General features: G+C 43.7%; 1 pseudogene; it reads right to left on the reverse strand.

Annotated features, from left to right (window-relative positions):
- Nucleotides 1–287: 287 nt before the first annotated feature.
- LOC121602910 lies at nt 288–23,872 on the reverse strand (annotated as a pseudogene).
- Nucleotides 23,873–24,374: the final 502 nt, after the last annotated feature.

A 24,374-nucleotide genomic window follows, 5' to 3' on the forward strand; every position in this document is an offset into this window, starting at 1 on the left:
AAAAGGAATAGAGTAAATAAAGAATGGGTTAATATACCTTGATTGTGAACGTTCCGTTGCGGATGTTTGGACGCCAAACTTGATATCCAGATCGTAGTCTCCGGGGTCCTTGAGCACATAGAAAATCGAAGAACCCGTCTTTCTCGATCATATCAATGTCCACGTCACTGTCGACAGAAAGCAATGGATGTGAAGGTCGTAAACATTGCTATTGTTGTTCGTTTTCTTCATTTCTTAACGCAAGCTATACTAACCTCGCCTCAGAGTGAGAAAAACAATTTGCAACGTCACTGCACCAGTTCCCGCTTCCCGGCATCAACGGCAAAGTGGTTCTTTTTCCCGTACTCTTGGGACTGGGACGGCTTGAACCATCTTACACTTGTCAGCCTGCGTAAATAAACATGAATAACACGTTTAGTGTTCAAATTGTTGTAACAAATGTTTTTTTTTTGTATAAGCTGACGAAATGGCTGCCTTTTGCAACACACCAACTCACCTCTCCAGTAGGGATGGCTGCAATAAGAAGGGCGAACCAAGTACGTCCTTTCCACCGCACTTAATACTGACATTGTATGGGCCGCACTCATCCGGCACGAACGAAACGCCGTAGGTTCCGTCCGCTTCCTGTTCCATTTTCGGTACCAGAGGTTTCCCGTCCGGGCCCTTGATGCTGACGTTGATGTCCTCTTTGGCTTTGGTTTTCGGTGTGCATCGATCTGGAACTTGGCAGGTAAAGATGCGGGCAGGGCTTTTTTTGTCGTCGCATCACCATACACCTTCACCGGGACGTCGTTCGGCGCTGGAGCAACGGTCATTACGAATGGACTGCAGCTGACGTCCTGGTCCGCAAAGCAAACGTTCGCCGTGATTACGGAACCCTCCTGGGTGGAACGTACGTGACACCGTACACACCATCGCCCTTATCCTGCACTTGCGTTGCGATCGGTTTGCCTTCCGATGAGCTCAGTTTTACCGCAATCTTGCCCGGACCGGCTCCACTACAATCGATAAAGAACTGTGCCGGCAATCCGTCGTATACCTGGCCATGCTCAATGCCCGGTCCGTACACCTTTACCTTCTCCGGGCGCGTCGATTCGTTTACGACGACTCTGAATGGTGACCCGGGATGTGCTTGTCTGCATAACGAATCGTAACGTCGTACTCTCCGGTTCGGTGGGCATAGTACTCCACGTCGCAGGAGCCGTCCCGATTGTCGGTACAGCTCATTTGGCCTCGGAGGCCCTTCGATCGCTAGCGATAGGCCACCAGCACCGGCACCACGTGTTTCGACCGTAAATGTGGCCATCTTATCGGTCATTGCACTTTCCAGGCCTGGGCCGTACGCGCGGCATCGGCTCGGATCGCATCCAGATTTTACATTCACAACGAACGGTGATCCTGGCACGGGCACGTTATCATACAGCAGATCGATCGTGTGCCGTCCGGCCTCGAAAGGTGTGTACATGATGCGGAATACGTCATCGGCGGAGTCACTTGGCACCAGCTTGCTGGGTATTTCGTTACCCCTCGGGTCGAAGATGTTGCACGATAGCTTGGACCTGTCTACGTCATTGCCAACCTTGCTCATATCGACCAGGAAATCCGTGGGAGCATTCATCACCACACCTAAAAGTATGCATTTATAGCTTATTTAGTACATGCGTAGGATCAACTATGTGTACGCTACAAAACACTGCAAAACATGCGAACAAAAATGCAACAAATTAAGCTAAAGAAATCAAAACAACTTGTGATGCAAAGGGAGCAAAACGAATTTCGTCCTAATGATGCGATTCGGGATTAGCTGAATAAAAAAAAAAGCCAGCAAAACACAGAAAACCCACTACATGCACACAATACCGTGTGGCTGTATGCCCATTCCAGAGACGCGTATCTTGTTGAGGTTCGGTTCCGGCACAATGATAGCCTGGTATGGCGAACCGGCGATATGGTCATCGTTGAACGTGATGTTTATCGTGTAGTCGCCGATCTCCGTCGGCAGATAGGCCACGTTGCACGTTCCATCGCCGTTATCGCGGCAGTTGATTGCCGCTTCGCAGGGACCTTCGACCGTTACGCCCAGCCCACCCTGGCCAGCACCGCGCGTGTCAATCATGAACTCGGCCGGCCGGTTAATGATTCCCCGCACCAGCCCTGGCCCGCTGGCTTGAACCTTGCGCGAATCGGAGCCCACCAGGCATTGCAATCGGAACGGTTGCGGAGTAATAGGAGTGCCACCGAAACTCACACTTAGCAGGTATTCACCCAGCTGGGTCGGGGTAAAGTTCACCAGAAAACCTTCTGCAGTCGGTATGACGTGCGCTTTCACCCGATTCCCCGAAGGGCTTGTGATAGTGACGGCCAGATCTGCCTTCCCGATGCCATTTGTGATGACGCGGAACTGTTGCAGGCTGTTCAGCGGTGCAGCTAACAGATTGAATCGAGATGGAAATGCTCATGTGAACATGAGTGCGGAACCCCACCGGACAATACTTACTCGGCTCTAGCCCATCCACCTTTATCTTTGACACATCGACCGGTGGTGCGACGGTGACTTTCGGTGACATCGGTACCTTCAGCCCGCCGTACAGCAGGTTGGTCGAGTAGGTGCCGGGTAGTGGTGGAATCACCTCCACCGCGTACGTATTATCGTTGTTGTCGATGATGCGTACCGGTACCTTCTGCTTCGATTCCTCGTGCACCAGATTCACCTCCAGCAGTCCATTACCGGCAGCCCTTTCGAATTCAATCAGCGCAACAACATAAAAAGAGAGACATAAAAGTTAATGCTTGGACCCCTCGCTCGTACCGTAAGTGTGACTTCCGTTACCTGGCATCCACGTTGAAGTGAGTGGCCGCGTTCGGCTTGACGCCGGGCTCCAACCAAGGCCCGAAGAACTGCACCTTCGACGCGTCCAGTGGAGTGGAAACGTTCACACGGAAGGGTGACTGGGGCACGGCAACGCCACCGTAGTTCACCTCTACCGTGACCGGTTCGGCCGAGGGGGCGGTGTAGGTGATCTTCTTCATTCCGCTCTCAGTTTGGGCGATCTTGTGCGCAATGGTGTTGGAGAAAACGTCGTTAATTTTCACCTCCAGCGGTGCCGAACCGGCTCGCGTCGCGTCCACAGTGAATTCCGTTGGTTTACCCACGATCACGCCTCCATTCTTCTCCACGCCCGGGCCGCTCACCTTCACCAGCTCCGGATGGAAATCGTCCGCCTTCGGGAGCACCTGGGCGATGTGAGGGCTCTTCGGAATGTCCTCGTTATCGCAAAGTATGTGCACGGCGTACTCGCCAGGCGCGGTCGGATGATATTTGACTAGTGCTGACCCGTCCCCATTGTCGTGACACTCGATTTCGGCCTGCGAGGGTCCGGCAATGCTGAATCCCAGGTTGCCAGTTTCCCCATTCGTCTCAACAACAAAACAGGCCGGCTGACCGACCATGCCGGACTTCAGCCCTGGGCCGTACGCCACAATTGAGGTGTGTTTTTGTGGCCCACCGTCACCTCGAACGGGGACTTGGGATTTCCTGGCTACCGTACAGTACCAGGATCTTGTAGCGACCCTCCTTCAGTGGAATGTATTGTGCCTCGTACGTGGTAGCATCGAGCTTGCGAATGCTGTGCTCCGGTACCACCCCTCCCGGGCCAAATATCTTCACCTCTGGGATGCCTTCGCCAGCGCCCTCGGTAAAGATGCGGAACGTGACATCGTCGTCGTTTACCCGCACACCGACGGGCTGTAGACCCCGTCCGCTTGCACGGACCTTTCGCGGATCACACACAGGGGCGACGCGCACCCCGTAAGGACTTCCCCGGATCTGTTGGCCGCAGAAGAACACGTTCACTGAGTGCAGTCCCACCTGCTTGGCCGTGTACTCGCATCGCCATTGGTCCGTGCCGACCTGGCGCAGCTTGGCTGCTACCGATGTCTTGTGGTTCGCTGGATCAAGAATGATCACCTCGGGTGTACCCTTGCCGGCGTCCTTCGTTGTGATGTCGAAGTACGTTTGCTTGCCGACTACAACGCCATCCGGAAGCAGGCCCGGACCAGTCGCCGTCACCTTGGATGCATCACCGGCTTGGCTTTCTACCTGCACCTCGTAGGGACTCTTGGGGATATCACGGCCGTTGAACTTTACGTACACCTTGTGCGGTCCCTCCAGTTTCGGAATGTACGAAACGGAGTAGGTCAGATTTTTATCGTTGTTAAAGCGGCAGTCCACCTTTTCCGGGTTACCGTTTGGATTGTGTACAGCTACATCGACGTTGCCCTTTCCAGCGGAGAACGTTTCTACGGTAAAGTTAGCTGGAGCTCCGACTGTCGGACCGGTCGGTTCGATTCCTGGCCCATACGCGCGCACCCTGTTGGACGGATAATAAAGTGAACGCACAAAACGCAAATAAGTAAGGTGGTATGATGTGACGGCTAAAATTACTTTTTTATTCTTATCCAGTCACTTTGAGGATGCCGGTTACACACAAGTCATGAGGTAAATCAGTTTGCTATTAAAGCTTTAACTATTTACAGGAACATCACACATTCACGCAAAACACAATCACACAAATAGCCAGTACGTAAAGGATCACACATATAGCCAGTAAAGGAGAAACAAAGAAGAAAACCATGTAAATGTAGACAACTTTCGCCACTGCTTTTTGGTGCATTTTCTTTTGAATTTCTGTCTTCCAATTTCAAACTCCAAAGTTTTCCAATTCACGTTAAGTCGTGTTTCTTCCACGTTTCCCATTCAAGCAAAGAGAGTACTTAAAGAGGCCATCTAAGACCTAGAAACCTTAAAGCATATAGAAATATTGTTGTTTAAATGTGTGGCAGCTATTCAGCAAGAAAATCAACCGTTATAGAAATAACAAAACACAACATGAGCACACTATCTGATGGGTTAATTCAGGCGCTATGTTGCAGGTGTGCATTTTGGTCGTCTTTTAAAGGGAACAAATTTGCTTTTTCCATAATTTAATCGTTACTGTTGTCCAAAATCGTGAGTTCCGAGAGGGCAGATCGTGAGCAGACGCGACAGTATACATAAGAATCTAATAGCAACGTGGGTAAACGGGCAACGTAAAACAAATGGTAACATTGCTTGAAATCAACAAATCATAATCGCTAGTCGCTAGTTGGTACATTTCCTTTGCAGCAACAACTTACCGCGGCGGTGGAACACTGCAATGTAATAGGGTAAGTGTGCATACATCGGAATTGTAAGGTCAATGTCGAGCAAAAGAAGGGTAAAAAGAAAAAAAGAAAAGAAGAAAAGATACAGAAAGATAGATACCACACAGCTGTGATCGTAGAACCGCAATCGAACGAACTGGTTGTGCATTTAAGGTGGAAGAATGTGTGTGTGTATTGGCAAGTATTTGATTGATGGTGTGGGATTGTATTAATAAATCTACGGCTACCAATTTACGTAAAAAATGGAAATGATGATGAAATGATGAGACGTACAAAAATGCAACTAATCACGGTAGTAGTTATCCACAATCCATTCCAAATGAGTAAAGGATGGGACGGATACGAGAGCAACATGATATCTACGATATTTGTTCTAGGGCGATCAACTATTTGGATCTCCTACTCTTAGTTCAGATCCTTTTTCAGTCGATTTTTACCTGATTTGGCATTGTTACTTTAGCGCGACTCACCTGCTATGGTTAGTGCGGGGACGTAGCGGAGCTCCTGGCTTCAACTTCGCGTTCGGATACTGGGACAAATATGTCATCATGGACTGTTCGTCAATATTGGGATTCACCATCTCCTCCGGTCGTATCAGCTGGCGAACGTTCAACCAGTCATCTGCCAAACCCATGGCTTCGGCCGCATTCTGTACCGCGTCCTTCGGGTCCCACATTGGCCAATCCGGGCAGAGACCAGGGGCAACGGCATCCACCAATGCTCCGACCGCTTTACCGTTGGTCCAGTCCGAGGTGAAGTTGTTGATGGGTAGATCCGGCACCAGCCGGTGTATCCAGTTCATCAGCCGTTGCTTCGGCGAGGCCCCGTTGCCGTTGGCCAGATTGTCGCCATTCTCGTCGCCCTCCCACATCGGCAACGAGATGGAATAGTGCAAAATCAACGTCCAAATCAGACCCATAATAAGCTTCAGCTTACAGTCTACAATGTCGGAAGAATCTGTAAGGAGCAAGAAAGGAAGATATAAACGTGAAACGAATTATTATTTTTTATACATTAGAAAACAGTCAATGATAATCAATACGGCAAAGCCGTCTCTCCTGAATAAAAAAAAAAACAGTCAATGATAAATCATTTATATAATTTTTCATACTATGTTGTAAGTCGAAAGCATACAGTGAATGATGGTACACTCTATTCTAATTGATAGATGGTATTCTAATCTAATTGATGGTTTTCTAATTGATGTTGGTACCATTTGATTGGTAATCTTTCAAAGTATTTATTTGGCTCTATTTTTGGCCATTCTTTTACGATTGAAAATGTAATGTTATCATATTTTGTATGTCATATTTAAGACAAAATTTACAAAAACCCCTGAATTTGAAGTCATACAATAGAACAACCTCTGTATGATACAACCTATGATTACATGTACGAATGTGTCACCTTTCAGGTTTAAGTCAGTCAGTCAAACCATTTAAAATCCTATTTTATTCGAACATTATACATGGCGTGAAAAAATTGAAAAAAAAACAAGCTTAAACGCCTATTTTTAATTGGTTGAATCACTAAATCAATTCACAAAGGTAATGCCAACACAACTGCCGCAAAAGGGACAAGGTTTGGGTAAAAACTAATTTACGGACAGTAAAAGTTATCTTATAGTACAGATCGTATGCAGCTGTACCTTAAATTTAGTGAGCCACTGTAGATTTCAGGTGTTAGAAGAATGAAGGTTTACTTATAATGATACTAAAGAATGTTTTTTTGATCAGCCACTTTCCCAAACTCGATCGAATACGGGAACGATCGTTGCGATTGTCAAAATGGAATAAAATGGTGGTTTACTTGGATGTGTTTTGGACATTTTACCATATTGTGCGTATAACTGAACAGGATGCTCATGAACAAAAATTAAAGTAACCGTTGTATTTAGGCAACTGATTTCTGATAAGGGAAATGTGACTCAAATATTCGAAACAGTTAATATAAATAATGTGTACAAATGTTTTTCTTCAAAAAGTTCTATAAATACTAAAACGACAAGTTGTCGATCTTACCCACAGTGTCGAACCAACCCATACTTCCCCTACTCTGTTGTCTGGTCTATAGGACTGTGTAATATTGAATATCGCATATATTTTTCCCTATTCCGTTTTTTCTCTATTACCAGATTCACGAAAAGACGCTCAAAACGGCGCCTACTCTTGCAGTCGATGCTGGGCCGACTGGCAATGGCAATCGCTAAACATTAAAAAGTCTACCTGTACGTGCATAAACGCACACACTATCTTTTCGTATCGGCAGCTGCAAACTTCATCGCGAATTCCACAGACAGCCTGAGAGGTTTGGCTTACTCTTCTGTATCGCCGTTCTGCCGAATGCAATCATGGGTAATGTGGCTGTTTGCGAGAGACTCCCCAGCAAAAAAGCCCAACTCCTCTTATGGGGTGTTTACGGACCCGGTGGAAGGGAGCAAACTGGAATCAACCTACGAGGGCACGTGATGTAGAAGCACACCGAGCACACGAATACACGCACGCAGATGGACACAGAGGCAGAGAGCATAAAAGGCACCGAATTTCCTTGGAAGCTTGCTTTGCCTATATTTAGCATTTGAGTCATCAAGTCAGGGTTGTTTCTTGCGCCTGCTATGGCCACTGGTAGACAAACTGGACGTTGTCAGTAGCAACAGAAGAAGGGCGAATAATGCAAAGTAAAAAAAAAAAAAACAAAAAAACTAAAACTACCCACAAAACGTTCCGCTTGCCATGCACTGGTTATTATGCGTATATGCGTATCCAGCAACATGATCATGGGGCTACCACAGTCCGCCTGTTTTTACTTGCATACTTACAATCTGGCCCATTTGAAGCCACATAGCCACATAAACAATCGTAATCACACAGCAAGCCTACTCCAACACACCGTGGTCGTTGTGGTTGGTGCGATCGAAAGGGAAAGTGATCGAGATGGGCTCGGTTTGGGGTGGAGAAGCCTCGGAACGTGTTACATTTGTGTGCGTTTTTGGAACGGCGAGTTTCAATATTTTAAATTCATTATCGAAACATTACATTATAATTAAATTATCGAAAAATTGAAACTTTTATTGCACTGCTTGTTTGCACCCTTTGGGCGGCAAACTCGAAGCCAAATTGGATGTTTTTATATCCAAAGATCAACCGATAACAAAATAGTTACTTTTACAACCCATATGGTGAAGACATGTTTCTCATAAACCGTGCATTGACCACCTTTACCACGGATCCCCAAATCAATCCACTAAAGTCTAGAAAATACGTCGGGTAAAATAAAAGTTCTACAAAAGAATGTTATTCTTTGGGCTGGGAAATGATAAAATGCATGTTACGCTCTATTTTGTTGGGGCAATAGAATACATCGTAAATACATTTGATAAGACATTCCCACACCAGCAGAACAGTCAGTTAGAGCTGCTAGAGCTAACGGATGTGAAATCATCACAAGAGGGAAGCTTAAAAGAGTTATTCAGTGAATGTTATTCTGAGGCTCACACCGAAAACCCCTCATCCTTCATCGGACATCCACGATTGGACGTGTCCGGGATGGACGTTTACGGTCTGCTGCACCGCGGCCGGTGCTAGAGATTGGCCGCTCTCCCATGGTATGCTTTCACACTCTTGCGCCATCGTATAGGAGTGTTTCGCTTCGGCTGACGTGCTTCCCGCGATACACGGGTGGTGCTGATGTTGCTTGCCCACTTTACCGGCTCATCTTCAATGTAGCAAAAAGGATGCAAATTTGCCACGTCAGTTTCCTGCATTTATCGTGTCGTCGTCGTCGGGCTCCCATATTTCTGGCGCATCAGATTTCAGGCACGTCGTTCGTACGTGATCAGAGCTGGGGGAAAATCTCACTGATTGCGTCATCGGGCGCCGGCAAACGGTTCAAGATCAAGTGTGGCTGAGCGCCGGCTCGTGCTAAGCAAAAGATAGAAGCAACAGCCTCTCAAGTGCCACGAGCAGAACTTGAAAAACCGAAGCATACCGTAGTAGTAAGCGTCACATGCCGGCATTCATCACCTCGTCCCGCTCGCGCGATGCTCTAGCTAAGAACCTGTTTCAGCGCATGGGTTTCGCCTCGATCGTCGATCTTGTCTGCATCCAAATATGAACGAAATGTATATACATACATCGATCCTACTCCCGCGTTGGCGCTGGCGACTAGACCATAAGCGGCAAGGCCAACACAAAACGATGGTTGCCGTTGTCGATCGGGTGCGCGCGCGAGAATCCCAAAAAAGCAAAGAAGCTTTATTTTATTGGGTTAGGTTCCATATTATATTCAGCACCCCGGCACGTTTCGGTCGGGTTTCCCGTCATTTCTCGTTTGTTTGGCTGAGATCAATTCAATGGAAATAAGTGCAATGTAGTTGAGACGATGATGAGGGTAGAGGAGAGCCATCGGAGAATGTTGCGCATAAATTTCACGCGTATGCCCACCGACGAATGGGCCTGTTGCCGGTTTTCATGACAGTTTTTGAACCAAATCTGGGAAAGTTGGGCGACCGAGTTTTATTTTTCGATATGCGCGCTGCTCGGGAATGGAACGAGTGTTGGCCTGTAACATTGTTGTAGTAGTTGCCGAGCAATGTCGTCGACAAGTCCTCAAAAAATAAAACCAAAAATGTTGCACTCATGCAGAGCAATTTTTACTTTACTCGCATTTCGATGGAATGAATCAATCGATCAATTTCGTGCGGGTTTACTTCAGGCTCGATGTTGATAATGATTGATTGTCAATCATAATTTTCGAACACACATACTCATCAGTGGTTTGCTTGGGGTTTGTGCAAAACACATCACGCATGTGTTTATTGCTGTGTTTGGATGTAAAATGGAACAAAAGTGTAAAAAGTTAAAAACAAAAACCACCATGATCACATCCTGCCCCTAGATTGGAACTCGATTACGTCATGCAGAAGCCACATCGCGTTTCATTTGCTGCATTCGATTAAATGCCAACGCGTGACGCCATCAACCGCAACAACTGTTCTGATGACCCACCGCGCTAAAGTACGCTAAGTGACCTAATGTCTGTTTCGTCCGAGCGAATCGCGACGTCTCGCATTATCGCAGTTGAGTGTGAATGTTTGCATGCGTTACTGTCGACTGTAACACGGTATCGGGCAAATTCGGTCACACACAGCCCCTGACATGCTCGAGGAGTTCGTTAATCTTTTTAAAAGCTTGTATGTATGCTGAACCAATCTGAATGTGTATGTCACTGTCTGGCAAATAAATAACACGATCGAAACGTGTCTCCACACCCAGCGAGTCTAAGCACTTGCACTGGGTGGCGGTCGGTGAAGGACAGAAAAAGTGCATTTTTTGAGCAGAATGCATCAGACGCCGCCGCACCGGCAGTGGTAACAAAAAAGGAGCTGTTCAAATAAAAAAGAATCTTTGTGGTGATAGGCGTGGAGTTATATGCAGGTCTAGCTATTGATTATTTGAGGTGTGATTTGCGAGTAGTGTTCAGTGACGATCGGTGACTGATAAGATACTGTTGATACATGATCCAAAGGAAATGACGTTAAATAAATAATTGCAATCTTGTTGGTTGAGGATAAATAGTAGTTTTAAAAATACAAATGAAAGGAAAGAAACGAAAGTAGCACGGGTATAAAATGAGCACAAAGAGTTGCATGAAGTAGAAGCGTCATCATTTACATATTAAATCATTCGATACCCTTCATGAATTGCCATGACTCCTACTACCCAGTAGATAATCGAGTGAAGTGAACAAAACTTTTCAAGGAAAGGTAAAACCTAAACTAAACAACCGGTAATATATGGGACGTTGTTAAAAGGTGGATCGTAAATTAGAAATAACTAAACCCCCGGCCCACTGAAACGGGTTGTATTTCTCCGACAAACTACATTTACACCACTATCAGCGAAGATCAGTTTTGACTCAAATCTGGCAGATACAGCCAGACTTGCCATTTGAGACTGGGTTGAATATGACGATGAATTGCATTCCAACAAGTTGGAAGCATTCGACCGACTTTTCCCTAATTGCAACGAAGCCACAGATACGCAAGCAGATCCAGTGTCAGTCAATGAGCCGAACAACCGGTTGTCAAAGGTGTGCAAATATTTCGCTCTTCTTCTTCGACAGGGAGATTATTGTTATTTTTCAGCTTTGATTCAATTCCGTGCCGCATCTTGCGTTGCGGGGCTTTCTCTGCTCAGGTGTGACTCGGGACGGACGGATGCGTTGGTAACGCGAGAGGACATATTTACGACGCCACTTGTCCAAAGTCGGCCGCAATCACCGTATATGCGAGTGTCCACAAAGTGCTTAGTTGCGCTCGATTCGGCACCTAGTGAAGCGATAAAACGCACAACTAATTAACCGAGCGATTTGTAAAACAACTTGCCACCGTCACGCCATCTTCGCCACAAGTCGCGCGTGTGTGGTTTTGGTAAGACAATTCCATAAACGCTAAAGCCAAAACGATCGCTTGCTTACTTGCTGCTGTGCGCTTGCTCTCCTTCCCGTACATATTGTACCCTATCGTACAGCGTATCGCACCACATATTGCATTCCGTATGCGAGAGAGTGCACCTTCAGCCCGTACTACTTCTACTACACACACTAAGTTCGTTGTCGCCGAATCGTTGAAGTCTAACGTTAACGAAAAATGTTTGACACAGCGTCGTGTGCTCGCGTGCTTTAAAAATAAACTACGTAAAGTGCACACACAGCTAACAAAGAGGTATCCAGAGTTTGGACGAACGGGCAAAAGAACACAAAACGCCATAAAAACACTGACGGAAAGAAAAGCTTGCAAAACGCTTCCTCTCTATCGCTGTTTCCAAAAACTTGTGAATTGCCATTCCGTTCCTCGTTCATTTTTTTGTCGTTTCGCTAAACTGCCATGCCCCTGACGGATGTTGGGGTTGCGTGCCAACGAAAAAAAAAAAAACAACTTGTTTGTAGCACCAACTTGGGTGAATCGCTGTGCTCTGCCACTGCTATAGTGTGTTGCCTCAAAACGAAGCCTTTGGGATCACCCTTACTTAGCCTTGCCGTGGTAACTTCCTACTCGCCTTCATAATGGCAAAGCGAGAGAAATCACCCGTTTGCATGGCATTGTATGTCGCATGGCCACTTCGGGATGACGTTCTTCTTTATGCCAAGCTCATTTTGTTCTTCGTTATCTCATCTTCGCATTCTCATGCTGCCATCTTTACGGCAGAATCGTTTGGTTTCATTCGACCGGACCGATCCGACCACTCAATAATGAAATTTCAGTCCAAGTTCGGGAGAGTGGCGAAGGCATGTGGAAGATGCGCACAAACAGGTTAGACCGACTGCAGGCACAGTTTGCAAAATCAAGCGATGCTTCCCTTTGGGGCCAGGTACATCCAAATTGAGTGGCCACAACTACTGGCTCGTCAAAAATGAAACAACACAACAACACGCACCCGAAAAAACAGACGCATCGAGCATAACAATGTCGAGTGGGGTTCGTTTTATTTCAATGTTTGGTAAAGCTTTGGTGTGCTTCTCTGTCCCAGCCGCTGCTCGTATGTATGCGAGTGGCAGTGAAGCTTTGGTCAATTGTAAAATGAACAAATTTTCATTCTCGAATTTTTGAACGCTGGGAAGATGAAGCGAATACATGTGTTTGTTGACGATGTAGCGGGAGTACTTATCAACAAAGTGGGACTAAATAATTCGCAACGTGTGATGTTTGACAAAACTTTACGTTGGTAACCATTTGAAATCAATTCCTTTCGACTGGTACTTACCGATGTTGACAATTTTGATACCCTCAACTTCGAGGAACTTGAGCGCGACGGACACATTCTCCAGCTTCTGGCTGCGGAAGGTTGGTCGCTTGTTATGTTTGCTCATGCGCTTCTGTGACAGGACCTCGATGAGCGCGATCAGCCTCAGCCCGTCAGAGAGATCGCTCTCGAGATTGGCAATTGTCTGGTTGATGATCTTCAGGTGCTCATTGGCCCAGCGCGTGAACGTGTTTTGCTGTATTCGCTTCCACTGCGCGTCCTCGGCCAAATCTCGCTCCGCCTCCATCTCCGCCTCTTCGTCCGCGTCCGGGTCGTCGTAGTCGCGGGGCTGCTGCTGCTGCTGCAGTTCCTGGTAGTACTGCGGGGCGCCCTGTCCGGTGGCCAATGTTTTTGGAACGTAGCCAAATATATCAGCCAGCAAGTCGCAACGCGCAACATGATAACAACAATCGCCGAGCAGTGAAAAGAAAAGGTAAGAGTGAAACAGAAACATAACTATTACAGCTCTGGTTCGTATGTTGGAGCAAAAGAGAAAAGAGAAGTAAAGCTGCACTGCGGGGAAAATAAATGCATACAATACATATGGGTATTAAAGGGGGAACATGTAAGGATGTGCATGGGCGGTGTTTTTATATGATCCTGTATGTTGGACGGCGTCGGTTGCCCGAGTCGTACGCGAAGGGGATAGTAATTTATAGTCTGGTTTTAGGTAAGCTTTTGGGTAAGCCAGGTTATTGCAATGTAGATAAACAGTTTGTGAATATTGTTCGAGCCTCTTTTAGGGTAATGAACTGTGAAGGGAAAGCGGTTCCTATATAATTAAAAAGTATGTAATACCTCGGAAGCCTGAATTCTTCAATCATTAACCTAAATTATGAGATAAGTACTTAAATTACTCATGCAAAAAGAGGTTTTTTTTATATCTCGCATACGTCTAGGATGGCGGATTCAAGGAATACATTAATGACGAGTTCAAGCCAATGACTCAACACAGGTGCAAGAGGTTGACACAGGTATGGGGACTATACGGCAGAGTAAGTTGATTCATTAAATCCACTCAAAATCAGCCCGCGAATGCATGTTGATTCACACAAAATATTTGTAGAAATTAATGAGTCAAATGACGAAGAGATCCACGTTTTTACTTGGACTTTTTTTCGAATCTATTGAAACGATCAGTACAGCCACCACCAATGAATAATCGATGGGCCTATTTATAAATAGTTGTTTTTTTTTGTTGGGTGAGGGATGTGGTAGACTGGGCGTGCTATCAGTTCGATGGGGGTTTATCGTCTCAACTTTTGCACCGTTTAAACGACTGCCCTCTTACTGTGGGGTTTGAGCGATTGGAGGTATTTGTATTTGTGTTGAATTCATTGAAGCGTTGCATATTTTGCCGATAAACAAAAAAGACCAATCACTTCAAGAGCTCTAGAGGCTCAACCGCTTTGTATGTCTTTGTATGTGTTCTGTGTATGTTGCTCTTTGTCTGTCGTCGACTTTCATGGGAAGTGTTCCCATGGTATTTTGATTATAATTTATTTGGTTCCAGAATTCCTGATGCTTTAAAGGGAGGCATAAGGCCAAGCCCGGTCGGGTGGTGGTGTGGTTCCGCATTTAAACACCGAAAAATTGGCGTCGAAGCAAAAACACCGATCACCGTGAGCCCGAATGGTGAGAGCTAGAGATGTGATCTAGCCCCACAATTTGGCGTTAGGCTAGAGCACAAAAACGCTAATTAAACCACCACCCCGAAACCACGGCAGAACGGGCAGTTTTCTGTGCTGAAGCCACCGTGGCAGAAGCGAATACACAATGTCGAATGTGGTACGCCTTCTTTCACCCTCACAGACACACACACACAAACTCTGTAAGCCCATCGGTCTTCTTCCCAAAGCTCCAACAGATTCCGGGCACCTTTTCTTTACTGTTTCATTCTAGGGGTGCGTACGTGTGAGGGAATATACATTTTTATTGTCCTCCCCATCAGGCTTTTGAGATCATCCGGTTCTCTCAGCGGATGAAAACAGAATCCAAGACCGGACAGAACCAACTGTGACCGGTCTGGGCGCTGCCAGTGTATGTGAGCCCAACACACGCGGTAAGCCCGCGGCGCACTGCGAGAAAAAGAGAGAACAGAACCGAACCACACGCGGCCAGTTCTTTATCTTTCACTTTCTCGAACCTTTTTACATCGATCCCATTCCGTGGCATTCAACTTCCTATGCGCGAGATCCAACCGTGCTGCTACACCATCCAGAGCCACATACGCGTACTGTTGCACATCACTGAAATAAATTCACCCACTTGTGCTCTGCCGGCAATCGTCACGTTCTTCTATCGCACTACCGGCAAACACTGCGGCGTTATTTTATCTCACATTTGTGCACATTTTCTTTGGCAGTGTTGCTGTTTGTACTGACAAAATCTGTATGTATTTTTGCTGAGGGCTTGATGATGATGGCTAAACATGTCTCTGTGTCACTGCTAGATTCCTTGGTGAACCGGGAAGCGGTGTGTGGTTGTTTACCTTTTAGACAGCTGTCGCCACGCGGGTTGTTATTGTTTTCGGTGGCAGATAAAAGAAGCGATTCGCCTACTTCTGCGCACTACTAGGGAAGAGTATCACCACACACAAACGCACCAGCGAGAGACGAATAACACTAGTAGCAATCACTACCCAATCGAGCAATATTGATTGGACAACAATGACCAAGATTGAGCCACAAACGCACAAAGCACAAACACAGAAAGAAACGCTCGCGGGCTCGGAATGCGGGCGTACGTCTAGGCAAGTGCGTCGATTCGCGCTGCGCGGTTCGTTTTGAATGAAGAAGAGAGAGCAAAGAGAGCATGGCAGAGCCTGCCAGCAGGCTGCAAGATAGCGTCACACAATGGGCAATGGTCGTACTGTTGATGGGTTAAAAAATCAAATTTACTCGACTTAACATGGTGCTATGACTTAAGACCTAATCTCTGTAAACATTTACTAATCCCATGGAAACAAAGTTCGAAATTGGACTGTTTCCACACAAGTTCTTTTGTTAAAATACAAAGTTTTACATGTTAACTACATAGTTAACAGCATCTACATAGTTAAACATGAGCTTTTATCACTTTTTTGAGCTTTTGTCAAAATTTTGTCACCTGGAGCAGCCAGGAAATAAAGTTGACAAAAGTTGACAAAAAGTGACAAAATTTGAAGTTTGCGAAAAAGCGCAAACAAACAGCTATTTGGTGCAGTTGTGACCCATAGCTATGATAATAATGCTAAAATGCATGTTTGTATTTGATTTATGTACCTGTTTAACAAAATATCGATGATACTCAGATGTTGGAGCTTTTTGTCGTTCTTGTGTATATTTTTGGTGCGGCCACGAGAAAAGCTTATTTTTGCAGTTGCAATTTTGCCCAAGTTGAAATTTTTTTCAACATTTTGTCACCACCGTGGCGCTAAAAAAATTGATCGCATGTGTAGAAATATTTTATTTTCATAATTCAATATTTTCTGTGAAAATTTCATTTCAAATTACCATGACCATTGCAAAAGCAATAACGCGACATTTATAACCATCATAGAAACAGAACAAGTTTTTTTTTTGTATTGCAGAGTTTAGGTCAATTAATTTATGTAGATTTGAGAACAGTCCTGAGTTACACCTGCACATGCTAACACATGCACGTCATGGGCTCATTTTCGTAGTGATGGATTCTTCCATATCCAGAACTGGTTATTATGTATAACGTACAGCAATTGATTGTTGCACAAATTCTGCATCTTATTTTGAACAATAATTAACATGCATAATATGGATTGCATATTGTGCATGAAATGATTTACAAAAAACGATATGGGCCATGTCAGCTCGATCTATGAATATTCATCAGATCGATATTTTTTTTAATTTGACTAGATCCATACAATTCAAACACAACCCAAGTGCCACAAATCCACTAAACGACCACTAAACGGCTTCTAAACGACTCAAGTTCTCTACCTAAACGGAATATAGAAAGACTTCGTTTAGCAGACGCCAAACGACTCATGCATTCTAAAAATAGCAAAAAAGCTGGTGGCGCTATCTGTTGGTGGGATACCCCAACCAGTTGAGCTTCACGCTTGGAGGAGAGCTTTCTCATTTCCTCTGTACTGTTGTATGGTTTCGCATTGAAGTTATGCATCGCTAGAACTAGAACGGCGATACGATTGTTTAAATACTAAACTCCAACGGAAACCACCAGCACTGAAGCAAGTGAGATTTGAGTAATGGTCATTGGTGTTAATACCCACGTATCTAACCACACGACCATTTATATAGATTTTTGCTCAGAAAGTTAGAAGGCTATATAGGTCATAATAAAATGCAACTTGTCGAAACACATTGCAAGAAAAGGATAGCAATATAATGATGAGTTGTAATACGCCATCTATTGATCAAACCAATGAAGCTGTGGAGCTTTCATTTTTTTCCTATGGATATTCAATTTTCCAGTCGTTTAAGCATAATCTGTGGCGCTTGGGAAATTGAATGGGAAGTTAACACAAATTAACTTAACTTCAAAGTTGTTGATCACTGTACATTTATTTGAACGATGTTATGTCCTACATTTGTTTCCACTGTGCTAAGTGGAGAAATGCTTTAGTAGGTGATACACTCGATCGTGGTCGTACAATTTTTATTGCTTTTTCATTACACTACTTGTTAAATATGTATTTTTACTTTTAAATCGCTATCAAATTATAGCATCTGATACAACATATTTGAAAGATAAACAGAAAAAATAAGATGTTAAACAGAGATTAGATTAATTTAAATTAGAGTAAGCATGGACAATCATGACCATTATGGAACCACTGTGTTGTAATCACCACCTGCTAGACACAGTGTGGAAATAAAAGTAAATCTGGTCAAAAATTGTATATGATATGATTTTCGGTTTTTTTACTATTTAGTTCTATAAAAGGACCCATATTGATGTAATCATTTAGCTCTGAAGTGTAATTCTTTATTATTTCTTTATATTTGATACTTCATCATATAATATTATATGTATGAAGTAATTTAAATTGATGTGTTTAATTTGAACATGTCCATCGGTACCGCTATCAAACCGCCCGACTTAACAACAAGCATATCGTGGGTTCAATCCTAGTATGGACCGCGCCATAAGATTACATATGATTGATTATTCTACTATGGGTTATCAATAAGTCACTTATAGCCGAGCTCATCAGTGGTACAGGTAGGCCTTGACCAACAACGGTTGTTGCGCCAAAGAAGAAAAAGGAGAAGAAATAAATTAATGCAAAATACAACTCAATATACAACAAAATACAACTTATCATACGTAGTCTAACCATGTATTTCGTGCAGTAATTTTTGAGAACCTTTATGAGAATTATACCTCAATGAGCGGACCAACAGCATCAAAAAGGAGCTACTGAATATTTAAAAACCATCTATTAAAAAATGTGAAATCTTGTTTTAGCTCCTCCAGAATGATCTTCAGAATAATTCAAATGTGATCAAATTGATCAACATTAGCTGATCGAAATCTTGTCAAAATCTATGTTTTACACAGATCAAAACTTTTAATCAGACATTTTTTAAGTAAGGGCCTAGGATTGCGGCGTCGTAAACGTTACGAGAAAGGGTGTTCAGCCAAACAAACATTGGGTTGAAAATGGCAGACTTCAATCGTCGTATTTACTTCATATGATCGTATGATGTGAATCAGGCTTGTTGTTTGTCCGAGAAACAGAACAACCTGTTCATGTTTCGAACACCTACGCCTGTCCTTTGCTGTCAGGTCATATAGGATAGGTTTCAAAGCTAAACGCGTTTTCAAATTGAAGATGCTCTTTCCGCTACCATCATCCAGAACGCAGATGGTGGTCAATATTTTTCCGACCAAACATTTCGCGCATTACTCACGACGATCATGGTTCATCGGAAAGCGAACAGACAGTGGTTCGCAGAAGCGTGTTTTGGTTCTGTATAACATACTACGAGCAGCTGATTCACATCCTGCAAACATGTATAGATCGGTAAAGATTGAAGAAAGAATGTACAACCGGTAGGGAAGCAGATAGTGGCGTAACATTTGCATATGTAAGGCAGCGAAATTTCGATGATTTCCTGAGTGAATTGGCAACCCTACTGTTTGTGTTTTCTGCTTGATGAAAGCCATCCGGAAACAGATGAGTTTTGTGTAAACAATCAACGTAATTTAGTATGGCAAAACTAATAGATTACTTAAAATTTCTCCAATGCTGCAGCACATTCGTTTGATCGTATAATACGTGTTTTCAACATTAACTATTATATACATTTTAAGGATGTCTTGAACTCGATATCAAACAAACATAATGTGATATCCAAACAAACTGTTTCTATTTAGGTTCGCAATTTGCATTAATTAGATTGAGGAAGTAAAAATATGATTGATTCAGAAGATCTTTTGCTTAATACAGATGAGACAATTTGCCTAGTGTTGCACACCAATCAATTATTGTACACTATGTTGTACTGTACCGTAATTTCAATTATTTATAAAACGTAGATGAACATTGCTTCATATTCTACTGATTTATTTTGTTAATACTGTTTCGAATTTTAAAATATTAATGACAATATTGTGACCGAATGGCATCCCATCCAAACGAATGGATTTGAAATGGAGGTCAAACCGTTATGAATTGTGCATCACAAAATAAGGCTGACCATTTAAACGGTGTATTTTGATTGACATGTAATGTAACAGCGTCCAATAGCGTGCAATAATTGGATTTTGGATTTTCAAAAAAGTATTTTTGTAATTCTATCCTTCCTTATTTCCTTATCCATAATTTTAGCATAAAATGTAATATAAATACTATTTTTTAAACACACACATTTTTTATGCCACACATACCATGAATAATTTGATTTTATTCGCCTTAGACATTTCACATGTATATGTGGCATTCACTGTTCCCTTAAGTGTGCAATTATTGGCACACAAGCATTAAATCTATGCTTTGCATGTACAGGTGTCCCCCGAGATACGACTGTATTTGGGACCGAAAAAATGTCCCAAAGCAAGGCGTAAGTCGAAAAAGTCGTATGTCGAATATCTATGAATATGAAGTTTATAACCGAAGTTGAAGAGTTTGAATTTATGATATCGTGTATATTATTTAAAATATTGTCGATAATGTATTAATTATATTTAAAAACCGTACACAATATAGATATTCAAGATAGGGTAGTTGTGGAATCTTTGGAATTGTGTGTATAACGGTTATCAGCCCAGATATTCAAAAAAATACATCAATTTCTTGTCAATGACAACTTTTAACTGTCAAAATCAAAATCGTCGTATCTGCGAATCGTCGTAACTCGGGGGACGCTTGTATATTCTGATATGATTCTGCTACGCACAGCAAAAAATAATGATAACTTATTGTTTGTGCATAAAATGTCCATTACCATTTAAATTGAACATTCTCTCTTTCGAGATTTTATGATTTATATGAATTGAACACACTGTACCGAAATAGTAATATGTGAAAATTAATACCATGTTTATAAGTATGCATATGTGCCCTTGCCTCCTTTTTAGGAAAACCAAGTAGTGTATTACCTAAGCGAAGCCTTTCACTAACAACAGAGAGAGAGAGAGAGAGAGGGGGGGGAATATAGGAAAATACCTGTACTTGAATATCCATTTTATCGGAGTAAATGGTACGTTTGCCGCTAAACGGAGTGGTGTAGAGTGACTGTAGTAGAGGGAAGTCGGGTAGTGGTGATGGTGATAGTATTCCACGTTCTACTCTGCTCTGAGGATCGCTTCACTGCTGTAGCTAGCTGCTGTGTGATGAGATATGCGTTGTGGGTGTCTCCCCCAAAGAGTGTTATATGTGGTGGGTCAGTGGTTTACTTTCACGTCCTGCTACGTGCAGTGCGCTCGCTAGACTCTGTGCTCTACACTAAACATTACACTAATTACACTGTTGTTTTGTATGAGTCACGCCACAGCAAGGTCGTTCGCTGGCACGTGTTTTCACGGTGTTGGATGGGAGGTGTATGATGCAGAACCCGAAAATAGTCGTGTTATTCTTTTGTTTACATGAAAGTCTCTGCAGGATGCGCTCTATTCACAATTAATCACACGGTTGGATAAAAATAAACAGCAATCAACCTGAGGAAGATAAACGAAACGACATACAAATACTACACATTGCACACATGTCACGTTTTGTTTCACACATCCATTATTGGGTCTGCCGCGTAGAAATGATACATAGACGTTTAACACAAGGAAAGGTTTTAGCACGACCTGTTACATAGTAGTATAGTCTCTTGTTTTTCCTGCACCCACGCGAATGTGTCTGTGTAGCTTGATCTGTTCCGGAACATTCCCGTACTCGCTACCGTGTTAATAACCGGCCTAGAAGACCGGAGTCGGTATATTTAGTCAGTGAAACGGTTCGCGAAACTGTTTGATGCTGTTAAAAACGCTCTCACACGTACACATAGCACATTTTGATCACGCACATCACCAACAAGGAGCATCAGGGAGTGGGTGTGAAAAGTTTCAGAGGAAGGAAGGAGGAAGGAAGGTTGCAGAAGGATAATTTACAACCTTTCCTTTGTACCGTGCTGAGGGAGTGGTTCCGCGTTAGATGTTGAAGTGTTCTGGATAACACTGTGCACTGATCTTAGGCTGCTCGTCAAACAATCTTTAAGTCATTTACTAGATCGTTTCCTTAATTGAGCGCGTAGAGCACTGTGTGTCGTAAGTATCAGAAATGTAGCACACTTGAAGACACTTTTAGATCTTCTTATCTGGTTCTGCTAGCACCACAACAAGCTACGCACTACACACTCCCCTAAGTCAGGTGAATGAAAGTGGACGCGATTCACTGTAACACAAAACCGGCAACCGACTACGATCGACACTACACTCCCATTTCCATTACCGCCAGCGAAAGTGCAGGGGTGAGACACGATGGTCCAATGTCTGTGACGGCGCAAGGTTTAAAAATAACTCAACCACTCAACTCATCCGTACTGCTTCTGCTACTACTTCCTACTGGTTGATCTCGTGTCGGTGAAAAACGGATATGCACTTCCCGAAATGGTGAATGAATCATAAGAAAGATAATTTAATAAATATAATTCATGCAATTCAAACCACTACAATCTGATGTAAATTGAACGTTTGATTAACGATGAACCCTTCCTTGTACCAGATCAAAAGGGTAGATACAATCAAATCAACACATCCGCAGACACAGCTGTGCCGTTCGACTGACGACTGCGCCATCACACCATGAAACAGGTGAGCCACGGTGCAAACTGCATCCGATCGAAAGAAAAGGTGCATTGCACGGCCTACGGAAGCGCATTTATTTTCGGCAAACGGTTGTTATGCAGCCAGAATAAACACGTCTACTTTCCGGAGTGTTTTTGTTCTTCCCTTTTCTTTTTCTCACTTTAATTCGTTCACAAGTGTCACTAGCGGTCGTTAGCTTTCGCTGCCTCGGTAGACATTGTTTATATAGCTGTTAGGATTTTTTTTCGCCATGTTGTGAGACATTCGGAAGAAGTGCCTGGGTGTCTGTTGCACATGGGCGACTGCTTATTTCCGGCTTGACTTTTAATGACATTGCAGCTTCTTCAAATTAGTATAATGCTTTTGCGCATCATTCAATTGCATATTACAATTGTAAAACTTTAAAAATCATGAAAGTACAATTGTTATAAAAAACACTCGTTGCAAAGTTGAGCTATTTATAAGATAGTGTTCTTTCACGATCTAAATTATTCATTTGACTGGTAGAGATATTGCTCCAAGGATTTAAATTTTCCCTCCATGCTTCGTTTCATCGATCATAACTTGTTCGCTAGTTTATTACTGGCCAATCGGTGGTGGGAACGTACCGTTGCCAAACAGCAGCTGCCTGCTAACGGGCGTCACATGCCAGAAAATATGTCAATGCTAAGCGTTTTTCGGGTGCCAAATTGGATCAACCTTCCCTTCCGAACGATGGGCGAACTAACGTCTGTCAGAGTCTAGTGTCTTGGATTCTGCCTCTGCCCTCAGCTGTCGACCAGTAAGCACCTCGGCTTCCTTCTTCTCTCCTGCACAATGCTGTGGTGTTCAGAAGATGAACAGTTCTCCCAGTTTCACCTAAACATCTCCCATTTTTTGCCCTTGTTTTCCGTGCTCAGATTGTCGTAGATAGTGGTGTTCATGCTCACGCAAATGGCAGAACGGGAAAACAAACAAACTCGAGCAGGAACGGTTTACTGAGCGATCGTACACAGACATTTTAACGAATGAACAGACATGTGTGCGTGTGGTAGTTGCATTTGTGTTGAATACTCTGTTTCACCGCCGTTTTCCACCGACATTTTCCCGTGCGGAAATTTGAAGCAAGGCAACGCGTACGCGTATGGTAGGACGCGAATAGAAACTGAGATCTTCGCGATCGCTAGCTGCGTGGAAAAACGATTTTCACACTGCACGCTGTGATTCACGTTGTCGTATGCCCGGTCTCAGCTCGGCCTTGTAACTGACCAGTTGGATGTGGGGTTTCGGAGACGACACCGTGTTCGTACGAAAAATGGAAAATGTTTGGTTCTAATGAACTCCGGGAGTGATAAGGTAACCCTTTTTGTTAGGCTGTGGATTGTTCGTTTCGTAAATTTTCTCTGCTTTCATAACACTTGCGTCATCTGTCTCTTGATGTGATGCACGTTTTCAGGTGTGCTGTGTATTTCCGGTGCGCCATCGAATCACATCACACACGCACTACGGGTATCATTTTCCCATACACAATATTATACTTCGAATCACTTTACTTTTCACGGATTACGCCCATCAATTGTTTTTGGTTATGTTCTGCTACGATTAGCACACTATTACGATTAGTCCACCTGGGTAGAAGAAACAATCCGCTGAGCATTGAAAAATGACCGTTCTGCACGGTATTGTACTAAAGATCTTGAGCGCGTGCTTACCGATCGAACCGACAACGTTAACTACGATCTGCTGCATCGGTGGTGGATAGTACCTGTGAAGCGAGTGTAACGTTTCTTCCCTGCCGGCTAGTAAGCGGTCTTGGGTTGTACGTTCGCACAGTGATCGTTGATCGGATTGGTCAAAATTTGTGTTTTGATCAGTCTCGAACAAATTAGAACAATTCGACAAAGTTTTAGTTTTCCCATGAGTATTTTTTTTTATTTTGATGGTGTAATAAGTATTGCGCATTGATATTTTTGAAAGTATTTCTCGTTTGACGCATTTTAGCACTAACATACGGTTTATTGATGTCAATTACAGGCGTCCCCCGAGTTACGACCCTCTCGAGTTACGACGATTCGCAGATACGACGATTTTGATTTTGACATTGAAAAG

The sequence above is a fragment of the Anopheles merus genome, unplaced genomic scaffold, assembly GCF_017562075.2.
Source record: "Anopheles merus strain MAF unplaced genomic scaffold, AmerM5.1 LNR4000702, whole genome shotgun sequence".
NCBI classification, from domain to species: domain Eukaryota; kingdom Metazoa; phylum Arthropoda; class Insecta; order Diptera; family Culicidae; genus Anopheles; species Anopheles merus.